The 27391-nt window shown below is 41.3% G+C and overlaps 1 protein-coding gene across 2 annotated transcripts in view; it reads left to right on the top strand.

The window, feature by feature from the left end:
- Positions 1-3621, top strand: part of EPHA4 (EPH receptor A4) — a 151006-nt gene extending 147385 nt beyond the window's left edge. For both annotated transcript variants that reach the window (XR_002338990.1, XR_002338991.1), the window contains exon 18: positions 1141-3621. The gene's annotated coding sequence lies outside the window, so the exon portion shown is untranslated. The remainder of the gene's footprint in view (positions 1-1140) is intronic.

Below are 27391 nucleotides of genomic sequence, written 5' to 3'. Positions count from 1 at the left end.
TATCTGAACAGGTTATAAGAAAACTTTATTACTCTCTCTCCAAACAGACTAAAGTATTTTCCACAAGGAACTAAATTTTGTTTATTTCCTCTCACAATAAACATGCTTGTATACAAAACAAGTAGGTAAATAACTGGTTTTGCAAAATAAGAAAAATTATCAGTAAAGATACCTTTTGTCCTTAACCTTTGCTTTCCACTGAGGCCACTGTGGTGAAAGTTCTAGTCCAAGAAGCGATCTTAATGGAAAGTTATCAAAAGGAGAGAAGAGGAATTGCTTCCTTTGGCTTGAGGTGATTATTTGATGAATGAGAGGTCAATGAGAAGCCGCAGTGGTTCCATTGCATTGGGGCAGTCTTGTCGAATTCTAGGCTGTTGGGGCTGCCAGGGCAGAGTTGCTTTTGGTGGGCTGCAGTCCCTAAACCCTCCCTCACTGTGTCCACGGCCCCAGGTTCCCTCTCTCTAGCCGTTACATGCAGATTGTATGGATTTTTTGCTAATTAGATACCCCCATTCATTAGAAGTCACCTTCTTATTTAGAAAAACAGCCAATGCTTTTTATTTCATAGTCAGCATTTTTCCATCATATTATTGAATATTGATGGATTATGATGTTTCCAGTTTTGTCCCTAAAATACACAGTTTCCCTCTTTGGAAAGACTGGATGCTCTCTGGGGCTTGTAGAGCAGTTCCCTTTGCATCCTTTCACCAGCTCTAAACCCTTCTTGCACAAATGAGCCATAACAAGGGAGAATTTTCATTTCATAGGAAGGCCGTTCACATAGTGGGGAAAGCCTGTCTGTAGACTCAGACCATGTGGCTTCTAATCACAGCTCTGAAACTTCAGAATGTCTGACTATAGGCAGGTTGTTTCGCTTCTCTGTGCTTCAATGTCCGCATCCATGCAATACAGATCTAAATAACAAGTACCTTAGCCAGAGTTGTTAAAATTAAGCTGATAATGAATATTCTTTGTGGTTAATTCTAGTTATTGTTTTTCAGAGGAAGAAAGATAGAATTTCTGATCTCCTCCCTGAATGCCTTCCTGAGCCATCCTGCCTTCTCTGTACTTTAAGGGTTGACAACTGGCTGGCAGGATCAGTTGGTGTTTTGTCTAAAATCTGTTTTTTTTTCTCTCCAGGGAGTAGATTCTGCTTTCTTGGCCTCACAGCCCTTCCTGTTGATGACAAAGCCCACAGAAGCAAACAGAACACACCCTCCGCAGTTCCTCGAATTCGAATTCTTCGGCTTCTACCGGTTCTGGAGCAAAGACACTGATGAACCAACACCCATACCTGCAAAGAATACATGTCTGACTTTCAAATCCCCTTTCCCGGTGAAAGAAACAGCAACCATTGGAGCATCAGCATTCGTTCTCCGATTGCACTGAGGAATGTCCTGTCTGGCAGCACCAGCTCTGCAGAGCCCTTGTTCCCCAACTCCTTTGGTTTTATTTATATGTATTTCCATATTGCATTCCTGTACCATCCCTGCCACATGGGTGTGGCAGCAAGTGACCGAAGGCTACAGGTTTTCCTACGGACACCAGGTCAGGTGCCGCCACACAAAACAACGCCAGTTCCCATGAGCTGCCTACGATATGCATTGCTGAAGTAACGTTCTACCCAGGGTGTGCCATCACAGTGATATAAATATATTATTTTTTCCTAGACTAAATATGAGCTGACTATCTCTTTTGATGTGTGTACATAGGTGTGCGTGTGTGGGCGCATGTGGATGTGCGAGTGCGTGTATAAGCTCGGGTTCAGAGCTGCCTGGGAACATTGTGGAATGCTACATGTGGAGGGTTCTGGTTTGCCACCAGTTCTGAGGTGAAGAGCCCCACGAGCTGGTGGGCCTGGAGACCATGCCCCATCCCTTAGAAAGACAGCCCGGAAGCGTTAGATGTCCTGTATCTATAAGTGTGCTTTGTAGCAGCCACAGTAACCTTAATAAGTCACTCTACAGCTTTGGACAGAGGCATTTTTCCCCTTAGCAGTGGAGTCATTCTAGAATATAAATCCTCAAAACCATGAATTCTCGATTGAACTCCTCATCTGAATCACCCGTTCCTTGGTGGAGGGAGAGAAGGGGATGGAATCTGTCTGGTAACCCCCCCCCCCAATGGAATACGAGTAACCTTTGTTCTACTGCATAAATGGACTTGTCGAATGCGAACAAATATATGCAATTCATACGCTTTCAGAGATGAACGTAGACGTGTGTGTCAGCTTCGAGAGGATGTGTCCTGGATTAATACTTTGTTTCCCAATGTCACAGAAAAATACATGCCAGTGACTCTTGAGGTTCTCATAGTTGGGATCAAATGGCCTCAAGCAATTTCAGGTTCCCAATGTACACGGAAGGTTCTACAGTTACGAATATGCAGCTAACTTCTATGGCCCTCAAAAGTGCATCAACCTTCTGGAATCTGAGGTCCGGTGTGTGAAGATTCAGTTTTGATCTGATGTGTATACCAAACTCCAGCGAACATACTGCCATTTTTCAGAATCTTGAGTGGCTGCCTTGCTTATTCTAAGCTGTGGTTGCAGAAACTGTGGCCGTTTATATAAGCTATAACATCAAATCAGGGAAAAAATGGGGGGGAAGATTCTGAACCCTATGTTGTTGAATAAGTAGAGAAAATCATCCATAAATATTTATTACATTCTGACAGGGTGTATGGCATTGTGTTCTCATAACTATGCCAGAGTGACAGAGTTAATTCACCCCTTTGGGGGGACTTTAATATTATTTTTAAAGGGATGTGCCTATGCATTAATGCCTGAAAAATATGTACGAAGAAATGAGGTTGAATCTCTGAGCAGGTTATCTTTCCCTGGAGGTCAGGGCAGGACACCAACTTCAGGGGCTGTCTCTAGCCCCAAGAATGAATGCTGCCCTCGTGAGCTCAGATGCTAAGTCATTAGGCAGCATTAAGCTGTTCCCCTGCCACCAAATCAAGTAGCTTCACCATGTGTCCGCTGGCCCCAAATTATTTTTAACAATCTTAAGAATGAAATGTTTCGGTGTGTTTTAAAAATGTTCTTTTAAAGAAAGCTTGTGCTCGCTACACTGCTGGTGTGTGTGTTTTTGAGACCTCTTTATTCAATCTGTGAAGGATATGTGTATTAATCCATACACACATAGAGCCTCAATATTTGTCTGAAGACATTTAAATTCTGACCAGTCAAGGAAAGTTCTAGAAGCAATATTTTCACTTCTTTAACATTCTCCAAATGACATCAAGCATTGATACACACTGAAGAGTGCATTTATTTTTTGTATCACTCCCAAGTATGTTGGAATATGCAAGGACTGTGGTTAAAATTAGAATGTATAAGGCATATTATAATTTAGTTCATACTGAGAAATAAATTAACAGAACATTGCTTGGTTCAAACTTGTTCCAAAATTTGAGCAATCTCTTGAGTTAGACATAGAAATTTTCTATTTTGTTTTAATTTGTCAAGGTATTTTTCTTCCCTTCATGAACTTTAGGTACACATAACTTATGTCATTTATTTATGGTCTTTTATACCTAGTTTGTAAAATTGTAAAATAGCAAACTAAATGCAAAGAGTTTGCATTTGAAAATAATAAAGTAGTTGCCGTATACAAACCTGGAATCTAGTTGTCTCTTTTCAACAATTTTTGCCATGTGCATGGTGTTTCTAAATTAATTAATCTATAGCTGTCATTTGGGTAAACACAAAATCTTAATTTGATCGAGCGTACATATTTAGAGGATAAGTGTTGACTTCTAAATGGTCCTTGCCCTTGAAAACGATGCATTAGCAAATCTGGCTTAGATTCCATGAAATCCTGTATCCCACTGCAAATAAGACTGAGCTTTGGTTGGATTCAGGCTCCACCTCTTACCAATCATTCAATTCAGGGCAAGTTTCTTCATTACCATATGCCCATTTCTTTGTCTATAGCAGGGCGATTACACTGCCAAACGCTTTCATGAAGACTAAATACAGTAAAACGTTAGCATGGTGTCTAGCGTCTAGCCAGTCCTATACCCTCTCTAACATCTTAGCTACGGATCCAAGCGACCAGCTGTGTGTCTTTACTCTGGGTTTTTAATCCATGAAAATGCAACACTGGTGCTCCAAGGAGGTCCACAAATTTTCCAAACTCTTGGGGCAGATGATAATGATTATATGCATGTTTTGATGGGGAGAAAGTTCATAAATTCTATCAAATTTTAAGTCGGTGTGGGATATAAAGATATTAAAGGCCATCATTTAAGAATAAATGCTCACCTCATGATATTATTTCATTCAAAAAACTACCCATTGACTAAGATCCTTTAATTAAAAATCAGGCTTAAGACTAATTATAATAAATTAACCAAAGTCTTTAAGTGCAACTGGGTTCAGAGAGCGAGGGCATGGCTTGTAGTGTTATCAGGGACATTTTAGACAATGAGCCTTGCCATGAAAAGAATCTGGGTTACATCTGATTATTTTGTATTGATTTCTCCCTTAACACCCCCCACCCCAAATAAGCTGTATGAATAGGTAGAGTAGTTGACAATGTATTTGTAGTTGGAAAGAGACAGTGCTTGATGTTTTCTCCCCCACTTGTTTAGCCAGATAGAGAAACAACTGTGTTATTCAGGATTCTCCAGTGAAATAAAGAACTAATAGAAGATACAGCTCTCTCTCCCTCCAGAGATATAAAGATACAGGTAGAGAGAGAGAGACTTTTTATGAGAAATTGCTCAAGAAATTATGGAAGCTAAAAAGTTGTGTGATCAGCAAGCTGGATACCCAGGAAAGCCAGTGGTATGATTCAGCCCAAGTCCAAAGGCCTCAGACCCAGAGAAGCCAATGGGGTAAGTCCCCACCTGAAAATGGCAGAAGATGAGATAAGATGTCTAGGCTCAAACAGTGAGGCAGGGAAAAGGTGTCGAGGGGATTCTTCCAAGTCTGTCCTGATGTAGTAGATGATGCTACCCACATTATTGAGGAGTCCACTTATCCAGATGCTAATCTCATCTGAAAACCCTCCCCCAAATAATATTTAATCTGGGTACCCCACAGTCAGTCAGTTTGATACATAAAACCTTCCCAACATCAGTATCTTCCCCTACATTTTCTAGAAAAGCTGGACCAGTGGTGTCAGAATTGTCACATGTAATCTTAGTCATTTCAAGATTGATTTCAGTCTAATGTAATATGGGATTTTCTATTATTGGGGGGTAATGCATGCTGGCTTCTGTAATAAATGACCTCATATTCTGAGTGTCTAAAGTGTTATTTCCAGCTCACATCATAGCCTGATGAAGATTCAAAGACAATTTTCCAAGTGGTGCCATGGGAATCCAAGCCCTTTGCCTCCTGTGAGGCCACCATGTTCATCATGTGGTGTCTGAGGCCCCCATGTAAAGGGGAAGAGAATGGGGAAGATGGTGTTGAAAACTTTATGGCCAGGCTTGGACAGGACCTGTGTTCCTATGTCTGTGATTCACTGACCAGAACCTCACCTGTTGGAAGGCTGGGAGGTATGCATAGGAAGAGGAAGAGTGGAGCAGCTAGCCCAGTCTCTATCACAAGTAGAGGAGTCCCATGCACCTAGAAGAGGTCAGGGAAGACTTCCCGTGGAAGTCAAGTGCATCTACAGGCTTTATGTGACCTCCCTTATATGTGTCCAGTGGTCATTTCCCAGAGATGCAGACGAGCACTAGCAATGTTCAGACTCGTTACAACAATTTGCATCCTTATCTATCCAGATGCTTTAGGGATTGCATTTTCTTTTCTGCATCACTTCGGCTACTGGCAACCCACTGATAAGACAAAAAAAGTACCTGCCTTTTAGGGTTTAAATTGCCTTAGCCACTCAGTTTCCTGAGGAGGAAAGCAAGGGGGAAATAGGGAGCATAGAATAAACTCCAATGCAAGCAGTAGAGTTGAGATGTTGTTTTTCCTCTAAATAAAGCTACATGCAAAACCACACCACCTTAGCCCTTGACATCCATCAGATGGACAAGACCCCAAAGGCTTGTTCTGAGACAGTCTAAGAATAGGAGCTAAAATGCAGGCTTTCATTCCTTCAAACCTCTGCAAACACTTAACCACATGCCAGTCATGTACTGAACTCTGTTTACTTAAATACAACAGCTTTATGCAGAAGTACTCTTGTGCCCATTTTACAGATGAAAATACTAAGGTATCGATTGGTAGGCAACTAGTCCAAGACTACCCTGCTAATAAGGATAGGAATTTAGGGTTTAAAGACATATAGTTGGGCTCCAGAGATTACCTGTAGCCTCTATTCCCACTGCCATCTTGTGTGATGAACCCGGATTGCTCCCTCTGACCTGATGAATCAGTTTGTCATATGGGTATGTTCCAATTTGACGACCCTGCTACACGCCACTGTGATCAAGTCTATGCACCCGTGCATTCTTCCCTAAACACTGCTTGCCTGTTCCTGTGCCAGATGGCTTCCTTTTGACGGATTTGTCATGTTAATTATTTTTGGTAAGCTCTAGTAAAATAGCTAAACCTTCCTTAAGGACAATGTTCATTTTGCTTAGTGTTTTGTGAGAATTGATTCCCAAAGTCTGCTTTTCACTAACAGCAGAGTGTAATCTACTACCACTAAGATACCATCATCTGATATATAGTGGGGGAGGAAGTAGTGATTTTCCTTAATTATCATTTTCATGTTCTAAGCATAAAAGTCACGGAGAGCATTTCTCAAATACCATTCTTCATTTTGATGATGGCCTGTGACAAAGAGGCTGGTCATTAACCAAACAGAAACAAAAGAGGGGTCCAAAGATGAGAGAAAAATGAACTGAAGTAGAAGCTGAGCCTGATGGAATAAAAAAAGTACAGAGACTTGCTGTGAACCCTGCCTTGGCCACTTCCTGTGTGACTTGAGCAAATCACTTATCCCAGCCGCCACCCACCCCACACCCAAAACTCAGTTTACTCATCTTTAACTTGGGTGTCAGTGATCCCCACTTTGTCAGAGTCTTGTGAGAATTCAGTGTAATCAACTCTAAAAAAAGCAGGAACAGTAAACCCATGTGTCTACATGAGCCAGCTAGGCCATGTGAATGAGCTGTGTTGTCCAAATGTGACACAATAGAGAGTAGGTAAGTATTAAGATAAAACCTTAGGTTGGTAAGATGTTAACGAGTATTATTAAATAGATGGCAGGATGGGGCCAGAAGGGTTTGGCGGTCATATAAGATTGGAAAAAATAATGCCCCTCACTACTCTCTTTTAGAGATAAGGCATTTTAATTTAATAGAGGAGGGCATTAAAGGCTCTGAGAAGTTGTGCACTAAAGGAACCAATTTTGCCAGTTTAACCTAGCATTTCCCAAAGATATTTGAAAATAAAACCCAGAATTCCCATGGTGGCTCAGCAGTAACGAACACAACTAGGATCCAAGAGGAAGCAGGTTCAATCCCGGGACTTGCTCAGTGGGTTAAGGATCCGGTGTTGCCGTGAGCTGTGTGTGGTGTAGGCGCAGACATGGCTCAGATCTGGCATTGCTGTGGCTGTGGCATAGGCTGGTACCTGCAGTTCCGATTGGACCCCTAGCCTGGGGACTTCCATATGATGCGGGTGCGGCTCTAAAAAGAAAAAAGAAAGAGAACACTTTGAACATTTCCATGGAATGAAAATTCTTTGCAACACATTTGGGACATTGACATCTATTCTTTGGGGACTCATATGAGAAAACTAGAGGATAGAGAAGCAGACAGATACACCCCACGTTGCACCACTTTGAGCTCCTGTTCCTTGACTCCCAGCCCACAGTGCATCTACCTCCACACCCCAAGGCAGGTTCAAAGAACTGACCCGAGTTTGCAGCCACATGGAGCTTTGCCCTTTGTTCCTCGGTAGTCTGGGGGGACTGAGGTAGAGTGTGAGAGGTGGGAGCATCAGTTGGAAAGATTTTGCAACTGGAAACTATGAGAGTCGAGTCTTGATGTGGGAGCCCATGTAGGAAGTTTTAAGTCACGAAATGACCAGTGTGAGCCACTCATGACCTGAGCTAAATGTCTGACTTCTTTTAGTCCTCCTAAAGAACCAAATGGATTTTGACAATGAAAAAAGGCACCGATGCTTAAATCAACAACCTAATTAAGACGTGTAGCTATACTGTGGGCTTTGGCCTCAGTTATGTTACCCTTACCCTTCGGAGGAAGTGCCTTGAGCCACTGACTGCTCCCAGCTGAATGGGTAATAGACCCCTGGCATATCTTGTTTCTGGCAATCACTCTGGATATAATTCTTTGTTTACAGCACTGCTGTAGAAAACCTGATGAATGCTTAGAAGAAAATAGAATTAGGACCTAAGGACCCAGTTAAAATCAACTTAGGCGAACATAGGCCTTGCTTTGTGTAGAGCTGGAAAAGATAGCCATGAGAGAAAGTGGCTTTACAATGCACCCAGAGAAACTATATATTATACACATAATATGTAAGAGGCAATTATGGCTTAGTAATCTGCAGTGTATCACTACCTAGCAATCAGATTGACGTATTCTAATGAGACCCATGTTGTTTGTAATCAGACTGGCATTGCTTATTCAGATCTCTATTCCATAAGATGCACTTTTAAATGGCTCAGATTGCACCAGATGCTATAAGAAATAGCGTTCCATTTTATTCCATTACCAGCATTTTTCCCTCTTCCAATTAGCATAATTTAAAATCAGCCAGAGGCAAATGTGAGGGGCTGAAAAGTTGCAAAGAAGTTCAAGAACTGCTTGATAGAAAAAGGCAAGAAGATACATATGCGCAATTTTTTATATGGGCAAGAGAACATTACAATTAATAGAGTTCTTATTCTTTAAATTGCCCAGAATTTATTTCTGTGACTTATTGAAATATTAGAATCTCTCACGGGGCTAATTGCCCTGTAGGTTCTTCTTGCTTATGCATTATCTTGTGAATGACATAATAGAATCACCACCTCATTTACCATTCAGTTAAGGTTTAATTGAGTTCATCTCTCCCTCCCCCCCACCCCAAATGGCCAGGAACTTGGAGAATCAAAACAAATTCTCATTTGTAAAATGAGAAGATCCTTGTAAATTGCCTCTTTATAACTTAGGTCTTGGCTATTTATAAAATATCTGAAGTTAAAACCTGAGCTAACGTAATACACATTTTTTCCCTGATGTAATTTGGCACAGAGCTAGAAAGAGTGTTTTTAAATAAGTTTTTAAAATAAGGATTGACTTCTGATTTGGAAGACTATATTTCCAGTGATTTGTCTCCCCAGTATCTTTGCATAACCCTCACAATAAGATATAAACTCCCCAGGCTTTGTCTTGGGGTTCTGCTGGTAACTTAACTAGAATTTACTCTCTCTTGCTTCTCTTCCTAACATGAGGATGCACATCCTCTTTTTATGTCCTTTGAGTAGGACTGACCCATCCCAGCTGTAGTTACCCAAGTGGGTCTGAATCAGAATAAACCCTTGACACAAAGATTGGTTTCAAGGAAGTCCTTGGTGAGGGACGCCATCTTTCTAGAACCCTACCCCAGCCCTGCATGAACCAAAGGTATCATATCCTCTGATAGCCCTTCTGGGATCATGAGAGAATACATCTTCAAGACGAAGGTGACACACACAGGTTAAAGGAATCTCAGAGAAACAGAGTTGGATCCAATGGTCTGGAGCTGGCTTGTACCAACCAGCTTACGAGAGCCGATTGCTAAATTTCAGGGATCTTGTGAGCCTGTTAACATGATGCTGGCAGCTGAAAGTTGGCCACAGTGAAGTATTCATACCGCAAAGATCGGCAAACACTAAAAACGTTAAGCAGAAGGAGCAAAGAAGGAGCAGCAGCCCTGCTTTTCCTCCTGTTTCTTCTTCCTCCTCTTCCTCCTCCTCACTGCCAGAGCTGGCTGTTAAACATATACTAGCTTTCCACTGGCTGTACTTCTGATGGAATCATGCCTAAAGCTTGGCTTACTCCTGCCCTTTTCATATCAGAAGTCTAGAAAATTTCCTCTATTGTTAGGTCGATTTGACCCAGATGATTTTCGGTTATTATTAACCAAAGGCATATCCACAGTGACCTGAGGGGTTCTCCGTGATCACAAGAGTCTTTACTAAGGACCAAGAACTGTGCTAAGTGCAAATTCACTTTGGCTCAAATAAAACATCCAGCTCTACCAAAAATGGTACGTTAATTATTTCTGTTTCACACATGAAGAAACTAAACCTTAGGGTACAAGTACCATTTATCCAAGTTTCAAAAGGACCTACTTACAGTTTTCTGAATGCACCAAGCTTTTCCGTGCCTTAGTGCCTCCCCTATGCTGTTTATTCCTTTTATAGACCAATCGCATCCACCTGGTTAATGCCTATCATCCTTCAAGGTTCTGGGTCAGTGCCTCACAGAGGTCTTTTTCATGCTCTTACTCTGAGCTGCGGGACTGCTTACATCCCCTTGAGCCTAGCTCTCTGACAGTGATTTTAACAATGCTGAATACTTATTGATTTTCTTGTTGGTTTCCCTCCACTAGACTCTAAGATCAACAGAATTTTAGAAATCCTAGAAATTTTTTTCTTTTTCTTGTTTATATCTTCATGACTGGTAAAATGGCTGCCACATGGTAGCAGCTTAACTACTGCTGGCTGAATTATTTGAATGAATCAAAGAGTGCATCCTTGAGATGTGTTTTTGCTGCACTGCAATTTAAGGAAAGAAGACATCCTCTGTCATTACCCTTAATACATATTCTTGTACTAAATATGTGAATCATCATAAAGCGATCAAAACTCCTTATCTTCCTCATGTTCAATATTATCATCTTTCACCATCATGTATTATTTGCTTAGAACAAACAATACATGGAAGCATGTATTGGGAAGTATTGGAAACAACATAGGCTTTTGTGGCAAATAGACTGGACATGAATTCCAGCCCCACCATTTATTACCTGGGTCATCTTAGGCAACTTGCATGCTTTCCTCATGTGTAAAATAGGACTGATGTCTAATATTTAACGTTGCTGCGTGAAAGTAAAGAGTAGTTAAATGGTCAGGTGCATAGTAATAGATACTTAAGAAATGGTAACTCAGAGTTCTCACTGTGGGGCAGTGGGTTAAGGATTTGGTGTTGCCGTAGCTGTAATGTAGGTTGCAGCTGTGGCTCAGATTTGATCCCTGGCCTAGGGACTTCAATATCATACATCATCATGGAACCAAAAAAAAGCAGTAACTCTTTATCTTCATGCCATACAAATTTAATCACTTATGCATGTATGCATATATATGTGTGTGTGTGTGTGTGTGTGTGTGTGTGTGTCTATATCTATATCCCTGCCCAGAACTATTCTTAAATTTAATGTGTGATCTCCACTTACTTATTTGGATATTACAAATTACTACGACATCCTACTAACACTAATTGCAATCCCAAATTACAATAGCCGCAAATATCTATAAGCCATGAGGGACCACATTCTTTTTAATCTGAAAGCCTATTACTTATAGGTTTAGTAAGAAGTAATCGTAAGAATAGTAGGAATAGTAAGAAGTTTCTTGTTTTAGAGTCAAGCTATGATTTGGCTCTGTATCCACTTCATTTTTTTTTATTAGATCCCATGTGCGTGTGTGTGTGTGTGTGTGTGTGTGTGTGTGTGAGATGGGGTTTTGCTCATAGGAGATGAAGATGTGAGACTAGACCATGAAGAGAGGAATAAGATGGCGGAATAGAAGGACTGGAGCTCAACTTCTCTCCTAAAAACAACACAATTCACAACTAAAGGCTGAGCAATCTTCACCCAAATGGACTGGAAACCCTAAAAAAGATACCCTACTCCAGAAGAGGACGAGGAGGCCACATCAAGAGGTAAGAGGGGCGATTTCACGATATAAGAAACCCATACCTCCTGGGTGCGAAGCCCCACAGACTGAAAACTAACTGGTTCACAGAGACTCACCTTCAGGAGTGAGAGTTCTGAGCCCCACATCAAACCCTCACATGTGGGGATCCAGCACTTGGAGAAAGAGCCCCTGGAGCATCTGGCAGTGAAGGCCAGCGGGGCTTGTGCGCAAGAGCTCCACAGGACTGGGGGAAACGGAGACCCCATTCTTAAAAGGCACACGTGGACTTTCACGTGCACTGGGTCCCAGGGCAGAGCGAGGTCTCCACAGGAACCTAGGTCAAACCTGACTGAAGTTCTTGGAGGACATCCCGGGAAAACAGGGGTGAATATGGCTTGTTGTGAGGGACGACATTGAAAGCAAAGCTCTCAGGAATATTCAGCAGCTGCCTTTCTCTGGAGGGGGCCATTTTGGGAAAATCTGGCCCCACCCATCAGTCAGTGCTGAGAAGCCCCAGGGCAAACAACAATCCAGGTGGGATCACAGCCCCGCCCCTCAGTAAACAGGCTGCCTAAAGACCCCTCAGGCACACAGCTGCCTCTAATCCCATCCAGAGACTAAGCCCCACCCACCAGATGGATTAGAATCAGCTCCACCCACCAGTGGGCAGGCATCAGCCCCTCCCATCAGGAAGCCTACAGCAAGCCCCCCATATCGACTTCAGCCACAAGGGAGGCAGACACCAGAAGTAACAGAGGCTACAACCCTATTATCTGTAAAAAGGTCACCACACCAAAAACCTATAAAAATGAAAAGACAGAGAACTATAACTCAGATGAGGGAGAAAGGAAAAACCCCAGAAAATCAGCTAAGCGATGAGGAGATTCTTAGCCTCCAGGAAAAAGACTTTAGATTGTTGAGACTAGACTATGAAAAGGGCAATGTGTGCTTTGTCGTGTTTTCATATTTCAGTTTGGAATACATAGTTTGAAAAATTTTTCTAAAAATCTAGGCAGATCTTAACAACTTAGACTGAGTTACTATTGTCCTATATGTGTGCTATTTAAGACTGAATATGCCAGGCTTTGGAAAATATTCCCTTGACTCCAGTGAATGTCATAGCCAAGCCGTCAGGCCAGCCCATAAATGAGGAATGGTCATTGTGTCCTGGATGAAAGACTAATCACTGTCAATTATCCTGGAAGTAGGAAGTTCTGAGGCTGGACACGAGCTGGCCTTTGGACTGCTGGACAGGTCATTTTTCCTTTATGGGTCCCCAAGTGGGGATGTGAAGGTGGTCCTGGACTCTAGGTTTGGGAGTGTTTGGAGCATTTCCAGGGGTGAGAATGAGTGGGCCCTTGTGCAAGGAGGTAGGCTGGGAGGTAAGATGGGTGTTGACCTAAGAAAGAGATTTAAGGTAGATTTGGGGGCAGGTGGGATGGTAGCAGTTGTGAGTTATTCCCTGTGACCTTAAATCTCAGTTAAGGTGGGAGTAAAGCAGGGCTCCCTAATCCTTTCCCAATTGTAATGTGGGGAATGGGGTTGACAAGAAGACTCATGATAAAGCCCAGGGAGGAGGCAGTGGGGACCTATAGTCAAAAATAACAGTCCAGAAGAGGAGTGCTCTCATGAGAATTGTCAGCAGCACAGAAGATGCAAGAGAGGAAGCTGACAGATTCGTTCTAGACCACGTGGGAGGCCGAGTGCTGGAAAACACTCAGAAAACTCTGAAGAGGTTGTTTGCCAGGAGGTGGCTAGAAAGAGTTCAGATCACAATATCTGGACCAGAAAAGAAAATGTAACATCATTTTGTAGCCACAGGCAGGTGAGCTTGTTGACTTTCGATATATACATAGATTTTTTATCTTCTTTAATTTCCATGACAACTATGTTGCAAGTATTGTGACTCCTATTTTACAGCTATATAGCTGTCATACTGAGAATTGAATTCAAGCTTTAACTTCTTATAAAATGACCACGCTGAGATTTGCACCATATCCATCTGCTGCCAAGGATGGCATTCTTATTGTAAGATCGTCATATGTCTTGAAGGAGTGCAATAGACATGGAGAGAAATGTGGTCCACTGGTTAATTTCCTGTAGCACATCCACAAAAGCAAATCTGTGAAAAGTATAGTTTTCCATTTGTTTCAGCAATTCTTTTGGTATAAGTTGCCTTAATCACTATTATTATCTGTCCAAATGTCTTGATGGGGGAGTGGGATGCAGGGGGAATTTTTATTTTCATAAGAACCAGTAACATTTCACTTAAGTAAGACTTAATTCTCTGGTCGATGGCTCGAAATTGATTTTCCCCCAGCTGTTGACCAATGTGATAGGAAATCTACTTAGTATAATAGGAACTCTCTCCTTGAGCTGCTGAAGAATATTGTACAGCTCAGAAGATACTATATCTGGCCCAAACTGCCACAAAGAGCTTTGTGTGTGCCCGTGTGTCACTTGTGACTCATTCTAAAACCAGGATTTGTGCTTCCTAATCTCTAATGTCTTTCTGCCCTAAATTCAATGTATGATTTAAAGGTATTGGTTCCTACGTATGAGTTTCTGAATTCTGGAATAGTTACATAGAGACATAGAAAAGAAAGGCAGCGCTAATATTTAGCAGATACCCTCTGATCCTACTGCAGGTGTTGTGATATTTAAATACTTCCATGCTAGTTGGTACATGGCTTCTGTTCTGCAGCACTCTTGGTGGCCCATATCACCCTAGCTGTAGCTTTTGTAGCCCCACAATCGCTCAGTCGAGGTATCTCATGGAAATGTATTATTTTTAAAAAGTTTAAGAATAGTTTTACATGTTTAAAGTAATAATAACTCTGAATAGAGAGGGCAGACATAAATTTAAAAAGACAACTTTAGATAGAGAAAGAGAGCGGGGGCAGGGAAAGAGAGAGAGAGAGAGACAGAGAGATAGAGGGACAGAGAGACAGAGGGACAGAAGGACAGAGGGACGGAGAGACAGAGGGAGACAGAGCGCAATAACTATTACTAGCATCAGTAAAGTTGACATGAAAGCTTAATGCCATCCTGGACATGCATAGTCCCCTGTGTCATTCTGTCTTTTCTTTCTTTTCCCCCTCTTTTCTTTTTTCTTTTGATTTCATCCAAGAGGTCAAGGAAATTTCTATTTTCAGATCTTTTGCTGAATCTTTTTCCTAGGAGTGTCAACAGAGCACTGAATAGGTAAATACCGTTCATTAAGAAATTAGACTTTCAGTTCTTGGAGACTGAAAACAGAGAAAAAGAAGAAAACATTTCTCATGCTATTAAATGAGCTCAAAGTGCTTTTTTATCCATTCCTTTCGTTTAAAAAAATGAACCAAAAAAAAAAAAAAAAAAGAAAAGAACAGATGGGTCTGTGGTGTTTTGGATGGTAAAAAGAACGAGATACACACAATGCCAGGTCTTTTACTGATCCTTGACCGCTGTTCCTTGCAAAAGGTAATCTAATAATCCTCTATTCCATTTAAGGACTATAGGAGCTTGTACATTTCTAGACATTTTAAATGATTTGCCCAATGACCCTTCAAGCCCTTCTGATCCAAGCATTGTTATTACTCTTGCTTGATGGGAATTTAGGTGGACTGAAGTTGAGAGAGATCTTGGATGCCAATATATATCCTGCTGGTGTGTGCTTTTCTTTCTTCTAGGTCAGCCACATTATTGAAAACAGTCCCCCCAAAAATACAAGTGCGTGGCTCTGAGTTTTTGTTCCTCTGATTGACATGGGTAACTTTCAGAAAGCTCTCAAAGTTCTTTGAGGATCCATTGCTATTCTTGACAGAGGTTTGTAGTTGATTGCTTTGAAGCCCACTTATCTTCCTTAGCTGATTGAAGATGTCGCTGATGTGCTTTTTTAATTAGTTTGTGAAGTGGGTGGAGTTGGAGCAAAGTCAATTTCATCTTGCTAAAATCTAATCAATGCTAGTTGACTGAATGACTTTAGTTTATTTAGCTGATTGACCCTGGACTTCTTCAGAAGTTGTTTTCTCTTATTTTCAATTTTGATGATTAAAAAATGATTTAATTACAGAAGTCACTTTTATGTTGCTTAACATGTTGGCATGAAATTTACTCTACTTTTCCACCTTCTGTGTAACTCTTAAGGCAAACAATAGCCTTCTGGTGAATTCAATATTTGCTGTTCCAAACTATAAATGAGACAAAACACTTTTCTCTTTTGACTTTTCTTTTACTGTGTAGACAAGTATTTATAGAAAGAAAAGATTGCCCAAACCTTTGCAAAAATATTTACAGTGTACTAACTTTTGTTGCAATTTTCTTTAGGGTTTTTATGGTACCGTGTTTTGCAAATCTTTTCTCTGGTTAAACTTTTCCCATTGAAGTAATGAATAGAAAAATGATAGTTCCCATTTATTTGGAGAAGAATTATTGTGACTGTCTGCCTGGGCATCAAGCTGAAATGCTTACAAAACCATTTCACATCCTAAACAACAACCAACCGAATTTTATTTCTGTCAAAAGAATAGAAACAAATAGTTCCAAAGCAAAAATGCTGCTGGTAAACATTTTCATCAGAATCAAGCACTGTGGCTATTAAAATCCATCCAAAGTAAATGTTTATTTCTAAAGCAAATGCCTTCTTTGTAACCTATTTGCCAGCAAAGATACCACTAACCCACAGGGTGGGTTCACTTATATGAAAGACTTATGATTCATAAGAGCCTAATTAGAGAAAAAGTGAGTAAACGTCTCTTTCAAAGGAAAGATGAAGCCTGAGTTTTTAAGGTGATAGGAAAAACTTGTCCTAAAGTTTTATTTCCAAATGTCATTTTTAGGAAATTCTACAGGCTGATTCTTGAAGAACATGGGCGGATCTTTGTTAGTCAAATGTACCAAGAGCTAAAGGCTGAGTCTCCAACCAGATTCAGGTCCTTATTTCATTTGGATTGCTTTGTTCCTGGAGTGTCTGGAGAGAACAGAGGAAGGGAAACAATGGAGGGATTGGTGTCTTATCAGCCTGTGGGACTGATCTTGGGACCAGAGAAGAGGATACAAGTGGGCTCTTGATGACTAAATTCTGCATACAAATCATCCTAAAATGCCAAGCACATTTCAAGCTTCTGTATATGTCATATACACTAATACCTCATGGGTCAAAACAAGTTACAGGGCTGATTTCAATATCGAAAGGTCTGGAAGTCCATTTATCCACCATGCGGTCAAAGCAAATCACAAGGCTCAACCCAACATCCGTGGGCGGGGACATCATCTCCTGTCCCGAGGGAAGGGGAAGTGAGTAAATATATCCTGGACAATATTATAATCTACCAGTAGTAGTAAAACTGGAAAGGAAGGTGTTCACAAAATATTCATAAGTGTCAGTCCAAGCACTGCCAAGGGCCATAGTGAAGCTTTGGCACTCAGGATTTAGAGCTGTCACCAGTGCAGAACTGATGAATATGGTGGAACAGTATTTCCTCCCAGGGCCTCTTGCACATGGTCAGTGGCTGGGCACCTTGGTAAGATGTTGGAGCAGCGGAGCAGGTCTGTATTTGTTGCTGGGCTCAAACAGATGCTACTACCCCTGGAAAAACTAAGAAATACCTGTGAGAGATTTTCAGTGGGGGTCCACTTCTGAACAAGAAGGGGAATTGGTACAGATTAATTTGTATTTGTTGTCTTTGGATATAGTTGTTCTAGAAATGAAGTGAAGGTTGACTCCATTTACTAGATAATTCCAAAATAAAGCCCCTAATGTGTCATATCCATACTGTGAAGATAAGACAATATATTTTGCCTGCCACTCCATGTTTATTTTTTATTTTTTGTCCTTTTTTCTTTAGGGCTGCACCCACGGCATATGGAAGTTCCCAGGCCAAGGGTCCAATCAGAGCTACAGCCGCCAGCCTACACCACAGCCACAGCAGTATGGGATCCAAGCTGTGTCTACGACCAACACCACAGCTCAAGGCAATGCTGGATCCTTAAGTCACTGAGCAAGGCTGGGAATCAAATCCACGTCTACCTGGATCCTAGTCGGGTTCCTTCCCGCTGAGCCACAATGGGAACACCCACTCCAAATTTACGTACAGGATGGGCTACACAACTTATTTTTAGACAAAGAATGGTATGGACATGTGTATCCAGTGGTGGTTTCAGGCAACAAACAATTGAACAAACAATCACACACACAGAAATACATGGAAACAATTTGAAGATATTCAATATGGTTTTGTCATTTTATCCTAAAAAGCCATAAAACTTCTATTTGTGGAAGCAGCTCATGGTCCTACCTGCTCCTCCATTTGCCATAGTTTCCATACTAACACATACATATGGAGGCTGTTACGTCCCAAGCAAAAGCACAAGTGGTCACAAGCATGAGCATGAGAGGTGTGTGTGGCAGACAGCTAAATTCTTACCAAACTCATCTCCTCTTCTTCCTAAACACACAGCCAGATTATATTTCCAACGTTCTTTGAGGGTAGTTATGGCCATGCGACTGAGTTCTAGCCAGTAGAATGTGAGCAGAAATGATGCTATGTCATTCCTAAGAATGACCCATAAATCCTCCCATCTTTGATTCTTCATTTTCTCTCCTGATGGCAGATGGGGAAGCAGGAAGGACCATGAGGGGCTTCCATAAATAGAAGTTTTATGGCTTTTTAGGATAAAATGGCAAAACCACATTGTATACCTTCAAATTGTTTCCATGTATTTCTGTGTGTGATTGTTTGTTTAATGGTTTGTTGGCTGAAACCACCACTGGACTATTTTGTTAGATATTGAAGCTGCCAAAAGCAATGATAGGAACAGAGTTAACTTTAACAAGAAAGGCTGTGAGCTAGATGCTAATATTTTCCATCAATATGGAGGCCAAATCACATAATTTTTAGATGGCGAGGGAGGCATGGTTGGTGGTCTTGCCTAACAAATGTGGCTCAGAGAGGCCTGCATGTTTGAGGAAGAAGGGATGAGAAATTGTGTGGAAGTGGCCAAGAGGTTCAAGGCAGATACAACCTCCCATCCAGGCCCCAGGGTGCACATACCACCTCACATCCAGGTGCTAGGATACACAGGAGCAGTAGAAAAACATCACCATTGTTGGTGAGGGCTGTTAGGGAGGTAACAGAACAACCAGATTACAGTTAGAGAAGGAGGAAAAGGGACTCGCCTGAAGGCTGTGTTGTGGATAAAGAAAATTTGGCTGATAATAGCCTCTAAGTCTCAAATCAGAGAGTGAGGGCCTTTGTGAGGCAGAGAAGTGGTGGGGGATGGGTATAATTTGATGGGGGGGAACATGGAAGTTCTGAACATATGCAAGTGGCTGATTTTAAAGCACGATTGGCTCCTGTGACAGCCTTTAGATGAGGATGAATAATAAGCCAGTTACAGCCTTGTCTTAGACTTGTTCTTGGTCGGTTTGTAGGTGGTGTGGCTGCTGCAGAGGCCATCTTACCAGAAACACGTGGAGCTTTGTGGGCCTCTGTGAATCTCCTAAGGGTGGTGCCAGGGTGTCTGGAGGCAACCTGAAGACAGTGAGTGGGTGGTGCTACAGTCCCAACAGCTGAGAGGCCCACGGTTGGCAGTCTCCACAGACCTCCAGAGAGCTTACATTTGTTTGTTCTATTCAAAGATTAAAGTACCATATACTCTTAGGGTTCAAAATAGTGGGGCCCAGCAAAATTTGCTCTACTCCTGGTCACCCCTTGATAAGGGAGGGAAATTGATGGGAGTTCTTTTTGTGGTTCAGTGGTAAGGAACCCGACTAGTATCCATGAGGATGGGAGTTTGATCTCTGGCCTCGCTCAGTAGGTTAAGGATCTGAGTTGCTGTGAGCTGTGGTGTAGGTCATAGATTCAGCTCAGATCCCATGTGGCTCTGGTGTGGTGTAGCCTGGCATCTGAAGTTCCAATTCTACCCCTAGCCTGGGAACTCCCATATGTCGCAGGTGTGGGGCTAAAAGCAAAAAAAAAAAAAAAAAAAAAAAAAGGTGGGGGGGAGGATTCTTCATTTTAGATGTTAACTGTTTCTGTTTTATCTCCTCTTAAATTAGTTTCAAAAGGTTAAAGTCCTTTTCCTAAAAGTCTTCAATTATGATTAAGCGCAAGTGAGTGGATTCAATTCTTTGAATGGCTTCTGGAAAACTAGACAGCGCTTCCCCTCCCCCCCCGTCCCCCCATAGCAGAAAAGGCTAATGGAAGGGACATGAGGACAAGAGCATGAAGTGGGAACCGTGACGCCAGACATCCTCACTCTCACTCAAGTGATCTGTAGCCCTTTCAAGACCCTCAGTCTTGCTCTGCATGTTTCCTGGTCTGTAAAATCTCTCTGGGGTGCCTGCGGAATGAAAATTGAATGGTTGCAAAGCATGAAACCCAAAGTGCTAGGGAAATAGAAAAGCAAAAGCAAAGGGATGGTCCTTGTTGGATGCTCTCCTACACCTCGTGCAGTAGCAATTCTTGAAACACGATCTCACTCAGGCTCCAGCCTGGCCAGGCTGAGAAGTGAGCTAATCCCCACAGGGTCTAGCACTAGCCTGGACCCTTGGCCACCTTCTTGACACCCACCCTTCCTCCTTTCCCTTTCCCTGTCCACCAAGAGGAAAATAGATCTGATTAAGTACAGTCACCTTGGGGTGGTTTCACACATCTCATTCCTTCATTCCCCCATTTAACATGCATCATTTATCTGCTATTAGACAATACCTGACCAGGTTACAAAGGCAAAGGAGTCCCAGCTTGATCTGAAGCTGCATGAATGGCCATGTTCATGTGCCCGCATTTGAGCATGAGGGAGAACTGGGGGGCAGGCTCCTCAGTAGTCTTAGCACTGGAGCTCAGAACCATGGGAATGGAGGAGGGTGTGGAGCAGAACAGACTTGATCAAGAAACAAGGGTTTGACCTCTGTGTCCAGCTTACACTCTGTTGTCTTTGGTCTAGATTTTAGTAATATCGTACATTTTGAGTGATACACTTCAGCAATGTACATATATTCAGTAACATATATGCTATTATAAATATATTCTATAATATGGGTTTCTGGTTTTCAGTAATATCTGAAAGATCATTCTTTGTAAGATATCATGGCCCAGGGAACACTACTTTTTATGGCATTCCTAATGCATCTGACACCTGTAACAGATCACTTTCTAATACTTCCCAACTCGATGAAATTATTTTCAGTAATAATCATGCAATAATAATCATCATTATTTTGCGGATTCATTCTTTAAATGAAAAACAATTTTGTGGAGTTCCTGTTGTGCTGAAGCAGAAACAAACCCGGCTAGCATCCATGAGGACATGGGTTTGATCCCTGGCCTCGCTTAGTGGGTTAAGGATCTGGTGTTGCTGTGATCTGTGGTATAGGCCAGCAGCTATAGCTCTGATTTGACTTCTACCCTGGGAATGTCCATATGTTGGGGGTGTAAAAAGCAAAAAAAAAAAAAAAAAAAAAAAGTAAAAACAATGTTAAAATTTTCTATGTAATGATGTTACTAAAATTCAGTAAAATATTGAGTATATAAACTAAAATTTGCATCAACCAGGCAATTTGTGCCCTATTTTATTTTTAAATTTCAAACACAGAAAGTCCAAATGGTATATAGAATGATAAAATTGAAGTAACTCAAGTTCTGTCTTTTCATCTTTCCAACCACCATGCTGTCATTATTTTGAACTTAACTTTTAGATGCAGGAATACATAGTAATTGGGGAATTGAAGACACAAACTGCAGCCATAGTGAGCTGGATTGATTTCAAACAATTCCAACCTCTTTGAATGAAATTGCACTGCTGAGTCTGTGTGTTTGGAGATTGACTGTAAAACTAGGAGTTCTCTAAATTAACTTTTGTGTAGAATACCATATTTATTAAAGGATAAGTAAAAATTTTTGCTAATCTGAAGCCTATATGACTATTACTAGTGTCACTGTTTTGTTATTATTATTATATTATTATCATTAAAATGACAACTGCAGTAGTTGTTTAGAACTTAGTTTGAATAAAGATACTTTTGGGGGAAGAGTAGTTTTGCACTGTTCTAATTGCCAGAACATAGTGATCATATAAAGCAGATAGATTTCTAGTTGGTTTTATTACTTTTAATGTTCATAGACAATGCGCCCCCACATTGCCTTCACCTAAAGCGGACCACTCCCATTTTCCACCATGACTATGGGAAATCTTAGAACAAAGCCAAATCCAGACAGCAAAGAGTATTTTTTTCCCACTCATTCATAGACTACTGCTCAGCTTTGTTATTTAGAGAGCACTCGTGGTGCCTGGTAGGTGATAACTATAGTGGACAAGGGGAAGTGACACCCAGAGGGAAAGGCAGGTGAGTTCATAGAATTCAGGGGGGCCAGGGTGCCTGCCAGATTCATCCACACTGTTGGTGATTCCTAGAAATGCTTTGCAGGTAGAAGTGCTGCTTTGCGGAGGTTGGACCCTGTGTTAGCAGGTTAGGGCAAGAGCCAGCATTTCTAGATCTACCCAAAAGTGGGTAAGACAGAAAGAAAGTCTGTTCTTAGAGAACACACAGTCTAAGTAGAGCAAGCATCAAATAAATTCATAAACATTGTGGTAGTAAAGAATTTGTTTTAATATAGTTTATAATCCAAGAAACTCATGCTAGGTAAATGTGTATGGAATGTTAGGGAAATTTTTCTGGGAGAAATGACACCTGAACTGACTTTTAAAAGAAGAGGAGGCATCAGTGACCTAATGGATTTGTGCTGTTGTGGCTTTAGACATGACTCTTGGGTACATAAGGTATTTGGGGGTGAGGGCACTCCCAAAGATCCCTTTAAATTAAAGAACATCATATTAGCCCAGATTTACTGAGCATCCACCGTGTGCCAGGCAGAATGCCCAGTGACTCGTCATCTAATTTTCTTTCTCAGTGCAGTCCCTGGGGTATGTGCTATTATCATCCTCATTTTACCAAGAGTGGGGAACCAAGGCTTTGAACAGCCAAGGGACTTGCCAAAGCTCATCAACTACTAAGTGATAAAGATCAGATTTGAATACAAACAGTCTGACTTCAAAGTCTAGCATTTAATCTTACAATCAATCGTCTCCTAAAAACAAATGCAGGAAGATGGATCACTGTTCACTTGAAGCCCTTAGTTCCCTCTCCCTAAGCTGCACGTAAGACTATGGGTGTTCAGCTGAACCAGGGTTGGCAAGGGTGAGGATCCTTACCAGCGACCATCCCAATGGATAAGATTCAGGCTTTGTGTTCAGATACCATCTCTGTTACTTCTTGACAATATGACCTTGACTGAGTCATTAACCCTTTTCTGAACTCAGTTTTCCCATGCACAACATGGGACTAATAAAACTGAGGTCTCAGAATTGTTTTGGAGGTTGAATGCAAATAAGGGAACTAGCCCCTGACACACAGTAGGCACTTTTTACATGCTACTCTCACAAATGTCAGAGAGTTAACTAAACAGGGCATATCACAGCTGGTTTCCAGAGAAAATGTAGCTTGCATTCAATTTTGTTTTTCCACAGCAACATATTTGGAATCCTAAGTAAAAGACCCCAGGATCACTATTTATTTTAAACAACAAACACCTGTCATTGCTCAAATTAGAAACACTTGCTGAACCATGCGACAAAATATTTATAAATTCACAAATGTGTTTTAATTGCTGCGAAGTAAAATGAATTCAGCTGTAGTTTTTCACTTTACGGGAAAAAAAAATGCCTTCTTCCTTTCTCCTCAATCCTAATTAAAATGGTTTAACATTGGACTTGTGCAGCCAACTATAGGATATCCGTGATAAAGGAAACTTTGGGGATTGGAAGGAAAGGAAGCTTGAGGTGTCACAGAAGTGGCTTCATATGAAAGAGCACTTCACCTTTCAGATGAAAATAAGGCAAAAACAGCATAACTCTGTTTTACCTCGTAATTCCTACCCACAGTGGGAAATCCAGTACCTAATTTGTGAAATGTGTTTTCCTTTTCATTTGATAATGTAAGTCTGAAGGCATCCATGCAATTACTCATATTTTTTTTTTTGTTTTTTTCCTAGAGTCCAAGGGAAAAATAATAGCAAATTTATCTAAAAGAATAAATACGCAGTTCCACTTCTACTGGTGATGACTTTTCAGTAATTGTATATCTGACCCAATTTTCTACTAGACTTTTCAACACTAAGATTTAAAGTGTTATTTCCATCTAATTTAGCATAATTTCTGGTGGAAGAGTTATGAATTGAAAACATTCAGGTCAAGTGCAACCGACACATATGTTTTGTTTGGTGTTTGAAATTTTCAAGTAGATATAATTTTTAAAAAGTTGGGATGGGAGTTCCCGTCGTGGGTCAGTAGAAATGAATCCAACTAGGAACTATGAGGTTGTGAGTTTGATCCTGACTCGTTCAGTGGGTTAAGGATCCCATGTTGCAGTGAGCTGTGCTGCAGGTTGTAGACTCTGCTTGGATCTGGCGTTGCTGTGGCTGTAGCATAGGCCGGCAGCTGTAGCTCTGATTAGACCCCTAGCCTGGGAACTTCCATATGCCATGAGTGTGACCCTAAAAAGCAAAAAATAAAAATAAAAAAAAAATTGGGAGTTCCCATTGTGGCTCAGCGGTAATTAGTATTAGTATCCATGAGGACGAGAGTTTGATCTCTGGCCTCATTCAGTGGGTTAATGATCAGGCGCTGTTGTGAGCTGTGGCGTAGGTTGGCAGCTGTAGGTCTGATTTGCTACAGAGCCACAGCTCCGTAGAGAAGTTCCCTAGTCTGGGACCTTCCATATGTTCTGTTTGTGGCCCTAAAAAAAAAAAAAAAAAAAAAAAAAAATTTGGAAGATTTTAACAGCTGAAATTGACTCAATACTGTAAATCAACTATACCCTAATAAAAGATAAACTTAATTTAAAATATTGGAAGATTTTACATGAAATCTAGGTTTTGGCTCTCTATGAACAAAAATGGAATATCAAGCAAGCTGGTCCTGCTCTTCTCTACGGCAGAGGTTCTCAAAGTGCAGTTGCCACATCAGCATCCCCCAGAGATGCAAATTCACAGTCTCTTGCATGCCTGAGAGGTCAGAAATTCTGGGGTTTGGCCCAGCAACATGTATTTTAGTCACCCCCCAAGTCACTCTGTACATATAGGACCCTCTGCCCTATAGCAGCAATCTGCAGATGTCTGGGAACAAACATCTTCGCACTGATCTTTTTTTTTTTTGGTCTTTTTTAGGGCGGCACCCGAGGCATATGGAGGTTCCCAGGCTAGGGGAGGCTAGGGGTCCAGTCGGAGCAGTAGCCCCAGCCTATACCAGAGCCATAGAAACACGGGATCCAAACCGAGTCTTCGAACTACATCACAGCTCACGGCAATGCTGGATCCTTAAGCCACTGAGCGAGGCCAAGGATCAAACCCACAACCTCGTGGTTTCTAGTTGGATTTGTTAACCACTGAGCCACAATGGGAACTCTTTCTCACTGGTCCTTGAAATTCCAGTTGGCCAAGGACCCTCTTGCAGAAATGATGGGCGTGCATGTGCTCTCTTGCCTCTGACCTTAGGGACAATTTCCTAGCCGGTCCCTGGGGCCAGCTTCTCAGGTATGTGATCTGTGCATTCATAGGCCCCCTTCTCAAAAGAAACCTGAGTTTGGTTTGATGCTCTGCTGTTCTGTCTTGAAAATCTTAATCCTTTCTCTTTGATTTTGTGTTTTGTAAGTGAAGTGTGATGGGACAATGGAGCAAGTATGAGAGCAGAGACGATACACCAATGGGCAGCAGGTATGGGCTCGGGCTGATGGACACAGAGAGGTTGTGAGCAGCCACGTGCTGTGCAGTTGGCCTGGGTACCACACATGTGCCTGGGACAGTCCAGGACACCATGGATCTGCAAAGGAGTGATGGGTTGTGGAGGGATTTTGATTATATATGACCAGGACAGGGACAGCTGACTCTCAGGCAGTAAATTGGTCAGCAAACTACTACAAAAGAACAGTGTGGGCATGGAACTGCAATACAGCATATTAAGAAGTTACTAGAATTCTTCAAAAATTAGAATCTCTGGGTTTAAAAATTGCTGCACCTTTGCAAAGCAAATATTCGGAAGCTTAGAAATAGAAACTAAATTTAAAAAAGATCACATTTGATAGAATACTATTTTCACATGAAGCTTTAGATTAACCAACTCATAAGAAAACAATTTTATGATGAATGTTTCCTAGTAATTGAAGATACAGTAGTCATGAAGCCATTTTTAATTTCTTGTATGACCCCTGCAAGTAATGTAAAATGTCAGAGGAAACATTGAAATGACATTGTATCAATTTACACTTAAAATTAAATTAAGGCTTACACAAAATGTATTTGGATGAAGAGTTAAATTGTTTTTTAAGGGCCGAAGATACAGCATATGGAAGGTCCCAGGCTAGGGGTCGAATCAGGAGCTATAGCCGCCAGCCTACACCGCAGCCACAGCAACTCAAGATCCAAGCTGAGGCTTCGACCTACACCACAACTCATGGCAATGCCAGATCCTTAATCCACTGAGTGGGGGCCAGGGATCAAACCCGGATTCTCATGGATGCTAGTGGGGTTCGTTTTGGCTGAGCCATGACAGGAAATCCCCCCCCACACCTTTTTAAGAGTTGTTTAGATGTTCTAAAATTTGTATTTCAAACTATCTTATCAAAAATGTCTCCCAATATTGTGAAAATGTAAAATACTCTTAAATAACACTTAAAATACTCTTAAATAACTCTACAGTAACAGTTGCATCAGAATAAGGACCTTCCCAAAGTTAAAATTTTGAAAAATTTTCCATATTTCATTTGCTGAAAACAGTTGCTTTCAGTTCTATTGACAGAGACTGAAGTTGCTGAAAGTATAACTTTGATTGATCTAATAAATGAATACGCAAAAAAGAGAGTCAGAAAAATCTCATAATCAATCAAATTACTAAAGTTGTTCTTGTTAATAAAAGTCTTTTTTTTTTTGTCTTTTTGCTATTTCTTGGGCCGCTCCCGCGGCATATGGAGGTTCCCAGGCTAGGGGTTGAATCGGAGCTGTAGCCACCGGCCTACGCCAGAGCCACAGCAACGCGGGATCCGAGCTGCGTCTGCAACCTACACCACAGCTCAGGGCAACACCGGATCGTTAACCCACTGAGCAAGGGCAGGGACCGAACCCGCAACCTCATGGTTCCTAGTCGGATTCGTTAACCACTGCGCCATGACGGGAACTCCAATAAAAGTCTTTAATTAGCATTATTGTTTATTGCATAAAAACACAACACCCAAATTTATTTTTGTAATTTATGTTTATATTGTTTCTTATCTATTACTGCTACCTCTATTACATTCATAGTAATAAACTATTTTTAAAGACCAAAGCTTTATATTTTAGTAACTTAAGTGGCATTTTCCTCCCTGCTTTTTGAACAAGAGGTCCTGAATTTTTATTTTGTGCAGGTGCCAAAAGTTATGTAGCTAGTCTTGCCTGGGACGTTTGTGGCAGCAACCCTTAGGAGCAGATATAATAAACACAAACAACAACAAAGTCAGAAAACCAAATTTCAAGACGCAGCTCAGAGACACTCTGAAA

Source organism: Sus scrofa, chromosome 15 (assembly GCF_000003025.6).
Source record: "Sus scrofa isolate TJ Tabasco breed Duroc chromosome 15, Sscrofa11.1, whole genome shotgun sequence".
Taxonomy (NCBI): Eukaryota; Metazoa; Chordata; class Mammalia; order Artiodactyla; family Suidae; genus Sus; species Sus scrofa.
This window is presented reverse-complemented; position numbering and strand designations above follow the sequence as displayed.